The following is an 8293-nucleotide window of genomic DNA, read 5'->3' on the forward strand; positions in this document are numbered from 1 at the left end:
TCTGTTTTTTTGCTGTGTTTTTTGTGTGATGTTCTTGTAGCCTTGCTTGTGTGCCATTCGGTGTGAGTGCTGATTTTGGGGGTTTCTTTCAAACTCTCCCCAGTTTTGTTTTGTGTTCGCCACCGATCTCCTCCGCCCGCTCTGCCTCCCACCGTCTGCCGCTGGGTCTTTTCTCGTGCCCCTCTAGTGATGAGCTTCAATGTCCCCTGCTGCGATGGTTTTTCGGCCAGCTAGCGATTGGTTTCGCCACCCTCCGTCCACTGTTTTGGGCTTTTTTTGTGTCCCCACCGCGTCGAGCTTCCATCGTTCCCTTCCGGTGTCGGTTTCCGGTGAGTGCACAATCGACATCCACGTTGCGTGTGCCTGGTCCCGTTTGTTTTATTTTCCTTGTATTGACTTTGTTCATGTTTTTTCCCTATATGGATTTCATTCCTGTTATTTGCTTGTAATAAGGCCCTGCCTCTTTGGTTCGCCCACGTTTTATTTCAGTTTTCTTACTTCTGTTTTGTAATAAGGCTTGGCCACTCGATCTGCCTGCTTGGATGTGAACTGAACTTTGGTCCAGATCTTTTAGGTCGTGGATGTGAATTTTAGACCAAACCTTCGAGTTGTGGACGTGAACTTCATCCTGGCTTTTGGGTCGAGGAGGAATTTGCGCTACCTATGCATTGGATTGTGTCTGTCTTATGCAGATCTGTTATTTCAACTGAAAACTAATCATAGGTTAGCGGAGGTTTTAAGTGATGTTGTATCCTTATAGCTTCGGCTATAATTTGCATTTTTAGGGCTTTGTGCTCCTGCAATGTAAGAGTTTTATGCTCGTGATTATTATTAATAAAATTGGAATGTATTTCTTTCAAAAAATAAAATAAAATTACTTGGTATATATGTATACGTACGTATATATATCACATGCATGCCAATTAATATCACATGTATATATATATATATATATATATATATATATATATGTGTATGTGTGTGTGTGTGTATATATGTACATGCATAATCATATATATGATATTAATTATCACATGCATGCATATAAATCAACCATTTCATTAATATTAATTTGAACATGATATTATCATGCATAAATCAGTTTAGTAACATTAATATGATAGCCATATTAATTTTTTTAAAAATATATAAGACATATTGAATACATTTATTTTATAAGACCCGCAAACCTCACATGAACTCGGCCAACACAAAATATGTGGTAGGTGAGTGGATTATTGAGCCCTCATTACAAAATATATTTAATTATCTATACATCTAGAATATTAATTTATTTATTCTCTAATTAATTGTAATTGTACTTGTTGTACGAATAATGTGTTATATAATAGGTAAAAATTATATAATATAATAAATATAATTTTAATATAAATTATATGATAGAGTAAATATAATTTTAATAGTAACATAATTTATAATTATATTTAAATTAATATAAGTTATAGGTTTTTGACGTACCACACATGGCACGTCAAGAAGCTTCTTGACGTGTTTGTATTGACACGTAAAGAAGCTTCCTCGAGAAGGCGCATCCGGCTGCGCCTTCCCAGCTATCTTTTCCCTGACTTTTTTTCTTTCTTTCTTTTTCCTGCTTCTTCCCTCTCTTTCTTTCTCTCCCCTACACAACCCCCCACCTGCAGATCCTCCGCCATTTTTTTCTCCATCGATTAGCCCAGCCGGTCACCTCTGCAACATTTCTCTCACCGCGCGCGTCCTCTCAGTCAGCTCAGCCGTTCTCTCTCTTTTTCACGTGGTGGTTCTCTCTCTCGGTGGTTCTCTCTCTCGCCGGCGCACGTCACCGCCGCTACTCCCTCCGGCGACCACGACTTTAAGCTCCGAAGGCCCTCTCACGCGTTCTCCGACTCGAAAATCAGGTATATATATATATACTAATTTATTTATTAGATAATTAAATAAATTAAATAAATATGTAATTTACAGTGTATATTATTATATATTGTTGATGCAGTTATATTAGCAAATTAATTTTACATGTTAGCTAATTAATTTATTTACTTAAGAATATGTTTTGTAATATTACTTGTTTGACATATATGTTTTGTTTATGGTGATAATATTGTTTAATGTATTTGTATGCATGCATGCACAATTACGTACCCTAATAGTTCGAAATTAGGTTTTTTTTGGGGAATTTTGCTTTTAGATTTAGACCCATATTTTGTGTAGGTTTTGCTTTTGCACCTTATCATAACCAAAAATAAAAAATAAAAAAAATAAAAATAACAAGGGCATATCTATTTTGGTTGTTAATTAATGTTTAGATTTTGAAAATTTAGAACAATGTTAAGAACGAAAAAAGAAAGTAAAAAATAAAGGAAAACAAATAACATAGGTAGGTGGTTTGATTTTATCTACACTTCCCATACAAATGCATAAATGTTATAATAAACGAAAAAAAAAAAACAACATTTAACCTAGCTAGCTATATTTAATTTATCTAGGGTCCCCATATATAAAAAATTAATTTAGGTCTTACAAATTTAGATTATGTAAATGTCATAAAAAACCAAAAGGAAAAAATTGCAACAATTTAAGATAGCCACATACATTTTATCTAGGATCCCATGTATAACAAATATATTATGTATTGGATTGGATTAGATTGGATATTGGATTGGATTAAATTTGATTAAATTGGATATTGGATTGTATTGGATTTGATATTGTATTGGATTGGATATTAATTGTATTGGATTACATTGGATATGATATTGTACTGGATTTGGTTGGGTTGGATATTGTATTGGGTTGAGTTGGATATATTGAATATTATATTGGATATTGAATATTGTAATTGTAATTGTAATTCTATTTAGATCAGGTTAATTGTAAAACGGATCAGGTTAATTTTAATTGGAAAAAAAAAATAATAATACCTTTTTGACGTGTCAAACAGAGTGACACGTCAAAAAAGATGAACAAATTTTTTGACGTAGCTTTTTGCTGAAATATTTTCGACGTAGCACGGCCCACGTCAAAAGGGGTTTTTGACGTGTCAATACCATTGACACGTCAAAAACTTATAGTTAAAAACTCCCAGCATTTTTGTAGTGCGTGCTTTTCTATTGCTGCAATTTCTAGTGGGCGGGGAAGTTAGAAGGGTAATACTCATGCAGACAAGTAGGATCGATGTCTATCTTGTTGAGAAATAAATTCCGTCTACACTGCCTAAAAATGTTTTTTTTTTTTTTTTTATCTCTTCAGTTCTTGCTTTATAATCACCCCTGAAACAGAATAATCTATGGGTTTTATCTAGTAATTAATATCGGAATATTTGTTTTACCATTGTGTACTCTTTAGAATAACAATATAAAAAATTTGGCCTCTTGTTGAACTTTTAATTTGATTTGATGAAAAGAAAATTTTAATAAATTTCAAATTTACTTTTAATTTCACATTAATAATTAGGGTTAATTACCTTTTTAGTACTTAGGTTTTCACTTTTTTATTTTTTTTCGCCTAGGTTTCAAATCGTATCCGAGATGATACCTGACTAATGGGAAAAGATCAACTTAGTACTTCGGTCACATTTTGTCAGCCCAAACTACCGAACTGCACATATTGTCACATAAAAATACCATGTCTTAAAAATAATTGAAAATAAATTTAAGTACATTTTCTCCTAAAATCAAAGATTCAAATGCAGTTGGCCAACCGTTTTGAGTGAAAAGGCTATGCATGTCCATCTCATGGATAATATCTTAAATTCGGTTGCCCACCACTAAATGAATGACAACTAAACTATATTTTTAATGCATAATGTTAATGCATAATGTTATTGATGTTTAGGGCTCTAGTACATATAGGATACCAAAGAAACAGAAGAGTAAAAATAGCTCAAACACACTGGAAACCAATATTTAAAGGTGAGATTCAGGCTAAGATATAGCATTCAGTGTGATTAAATTATTTTTATTACAAGAAAAATAGAGTTTTTGTTTTTGTGTAAGACTGAAATTTTGGTGTATTAAGTCTTTCGGTTTTAAGTGGTTTTCTCTCTACCACTCTTTGTACTTCATCTTCTGATAGTAATTTATTTATTTATTTTTTAATCCAGCATGTCTCATCAACATATAATTTAATGAAATATAATCATTTTTAAAAATATTGTTATAGAATTTTCTTAAAAAATCATTAAAAAATAGTTAAATACTCTTTTGCCCCCTAGGGTTTCAACACTTTATTTTTTTTCTCTTAAGGTTTCATTTTTATCACAGGAGGTAGCTATGGTTTTCATAAAGACCAAGATGGTACCTCCGTTAAAATTCCGTCCAAAACTTAATGGAACGCTATGTCAGCACCAATAAAATGTTGCCACGTGTCATATAATTAATTTTTTTAAAAAAAAATTAAAAAATTATATTTTTCAAAAAAGAAAAAAAAATTGTGAGTCTGTGACGGCCAAGACTACGATGAAACCTCCACGCCTGCGGCTCCTCCGCCTGAGCAAGATGATTGTAATGGGATCTTTCTCTCATACACCTTCATTTCGCGCCTTAAAGAGTACCCGCACCTGAAGAACGTGAGCGCCCAGGCATGGGTGTTCAAGGCACATGCCATGTAACATCCCCAGCCCGTTAAGGCTGAGTTTGCCACTTTTCTTCTTTTACAACAAAAGTTTTTGCAAAGATCTATAAGGTCTATCAGAGTACTTGATTTTAAAGGATTCGAAAAATGTATAAAACATTATTCAAGAGATTTTATTACAAGCGAAATTAGAAAACATTAAACTTTAGTTGCGGAATATCATATCATTACAATAACTTATATGAAAAGACTTTGAAAATTAATAATTATTCCCACCCCATTCCGGCCTCCTATTCCAGCATCCTTTCTACCTGAAAACAAGAAATAAAACTGAATGAGCCCAAGGGGGCCCAGCAAGTAAAATCCACAACCATAAATAGTTTTACTCCTTGTTCTCAGTTTTGAAAATCATTTTCGCAAATAAATATAATTCTAGCCATAATAATATCTGTATGTACGGTTGCATCTCCCGTAACATATACATACTATTACATCTAGTAATAGATCATCGTTGTAAATCATCTTTATAAATCATCATCATAATGCATCATTATAAATAATCTCTGTAAATCATCATAGCATATCATCGTTGAAAATATAGTATCATTTTCTCATAATAAGGCCCATGTACACTATTACCCCTGTGCACGAGGGTTGCGGGTCCTGTGACCATGGCACTGAACTGAGGCCTCAGCCATGCCCGACCGTCAATTAACTCTTTCTTGGTGCACTCAACGGTCTAGTTGATGGAATACCACCTTCTGGCATAGCCTCCTTCAGTGGTTTCGCCTCCATCCGAGTATCGGTACCGAACTCTCATCTTATCTTATCTTGGGGCCAAAAATACTCTCCTCCATACATGTGCCCTCATTTCATAAACATTTATCTCATCTCTTGTACTTTTCTTTGTACTTCTTTTGATGCATCTTAGGGCAACATGTATGAGGGTTTATCATTTTTTTTCTTTCTTATAATCATCATCATTTCTCAACTTTCTTTTCTTAAAATGGAAACTTTTCCAAATATAAACTTGTTGTGCTTAAAAAGCATTTAAAGAAATATAAACTTTCTAAATAATTCTTTTAGAAATCCTTCATGCATGCAACATATCTCCATGACAGGTAAATAAAATAATCATTTACAGTTTGATACAAGAATATATAAATAGCATGACAAGAATATATAAATAGCATGACATGAAGTAATTTTAGAAGGGGTAGTGAATTTACTTACCTCTAGACTGAAGCTAAAAGTGGTATGAAGGAATCTAGTTGCTCCAATATGACTAACACCACTAGTATATCTTTTGAAACTAATTTCTAAAGTCCGCTATCTCTTGTGTTCTTTCTTTCTTGTAGCGCTTGGTCTCGCCCTTTCTCTCTCTGTTCTGAGTAAACACTCTTAGAAAGAAGAAAGACCGAGTAAAAAGCGGAAGAAGGAAGAATATATGCAAGAGATGGGAGAGGAGATGAGTGGTGAAAATTCTGAAGGAGAAGAGCTCTATTTATAGGAGAAAATCAAATACTATTCCACCAACCCTACACTATTCCACCAACCCTACACTATTCCACCAACCCTATACTATTCCACCAACCCTACACTATTCCACCAACCCTTTACTATTTCACCAACCCTATACTATTCCACCAACCCTACACTATTCCACCAACCCTATACTATTCTACCTTCAATTTACAATTATACCCTCATTCTATCTTCAATTTACAATTATACCCTCATTTTACTATTTCACCAACCCTATACTATTTCAACAATTACCATTCTCTAATTACCACTCTCATAAATTTCCCAAGAATTAAAATCCTTAGCTATAATGGATATTAAAATAACATCATTATCAAAATAATCTATTTAAATAGCTTTGAAAATTCTGGGACACTACAGGCCATGGTGCTCAACGCCAGGGATGAGGAGCTAAACGCGTGGAAGATGTTCATCGAATTTCAGAACAAGGAGATACTGGTGTCAGCGAGCGGACCCGTGCTGGTTGACGCAAGCGATTTCCTGACACCAAGGGGTGGTTTCCATGGCCAAAGGGGTGGTCGAAACCACTCTCAAACCCACTGGGGGTGGTTTCAGCCACCCCTTGGGTTCCTTGGGGTGGCCCGGCCACCCCCATCCGGCCGTGGGGGGCGCTCCCCACCCCAAACCGGCCAGATGGGGTGGCCACCTCCCAAATGGCCAAGATCCACCCCCAAATTTTTAATTTATATTTTTTTTTGAAAAAAATATAATTTTTTAATATTTTTAATATTTTTTTAAAAAAATAATTATATGATATATGGCGGCTAGTGATTGATACTGATATAGTGTTTCGTTAAGTTTTGTAAGAAATTTTAACAGAAGTATAATTTTTGTCTTTATGAAAATTATAAGAGGATAACTTTTATAAGGAGGTGGTTTTACACCACATTTTTGCCCACCAATGAGCATTTGACAACTAGGATTGTTACATCAACTAAAATAAGATGCAAATCACTTGATTATAAACTATTTATCCCAAAATCACAAAAACCCTCCTTTTTCCCTCTCCCTCCCTCTCTCTCTCTCTCCAGCGACGCCCTCCCCTCTCCCTCATACCCCCCTCAGACCCTTACTTCCTTTATCTCTCTCTGATCTCTCCCTCTCATCCATTTATCAGCCCCACACCAGAGAATACGCCGGAGCCCATTCCGAGGGTGTAATTCACAAGATATTTTTTTGTGATTTGTGTTGTGTGGTATGATGTTTTTTGTATGGTTGTAATACACAAGATATTTTTCGTGGGGTTGTAATATGGTTGTATGTGGTTCATTGTGGCATGGCATCTCTCTGCCGTCAAGAGTACAATAATTCTGAATTTATATGTTATGCAGATTCCGATGATGGTGAATGCAATATGAAAGTTCATGGCCAAAACTGTTGTGGCATGATGGTTGGCAGCGAATATGCAAGATCAACCAAAAAATTTGAAAACAATCACAGCTTCAATGTCTCTTTTGGCCACTAAAACCAGATCCAAAAAAGAACTGAAACTTTTGCCCCCTTTTTCATATGTACTGAAACTGGTTTTGTAACTTTTGTTGTGGTTTTTTTTTTTTTTTTTTTTTTTTGCCTATCAGAGAAGGAAAATTTCACACAAATCGGCCAGTTCCTTTTACATCTCGACCAAACCAAAATTTTACATCTTGACCAAACCACATTTTTCTTTTTCGCCGCCGGTGAGGAGAGAGAGATGGAGCACCGGAGAGAGGAACCGGCGTCGGGCTAGAGAAAGAGAGATGGAGCACCGGATAGAGGAACCGGCGTCGGAATGGGCTCCGGCATGGGGCTGGTAGATGGAGGAGAGGGAGAGATCAGAGATAGAGAAAGGGAGTAAGGGTCTGAGGGGGGTTTGAGGGAGAGGGGAGGCGGGAGGGCGCCGCTGGAGAGAGAGAGAGAGAGAGAAAAAAAAAAAGAAAAAAAAAAAGAAAAAAAAAGGGGGTTTTTGTGATTTTGGGAGGAAGAGTTTATAATCAAGTGTTTTGCATCCTATTTTAGTTGGTGTAATAATCTTACTTGTCAAATGCTCATTCGTGGGCAGAAAGGAGGTGTACAGAAGTTATCCTCAAATTATAAATGTGATAAAAATAAAAACCTAAGGGGCAATCAATAAAGGGTTCTAAAAATTTTTCTAGTATTTAACCCTTAAAAAATAAAAAAAAATCATTCAGGGGCCAAAAGC

This window comes from Corylus avellana, chromosome 2 (genome assembly GCF_965113065.1).
Source record: "Corylus avellana chromosome 2, dhCorAvel1.hap1.2, whole genome shotgun sequence".
NCBI classification, from domain to species: domain Eukaryota; kingdom Viridiplantae; phylum Streptophyta; class Magnoliopsida; order Fagales; family Betulaceae; genus Corylus; species Corylus avellana.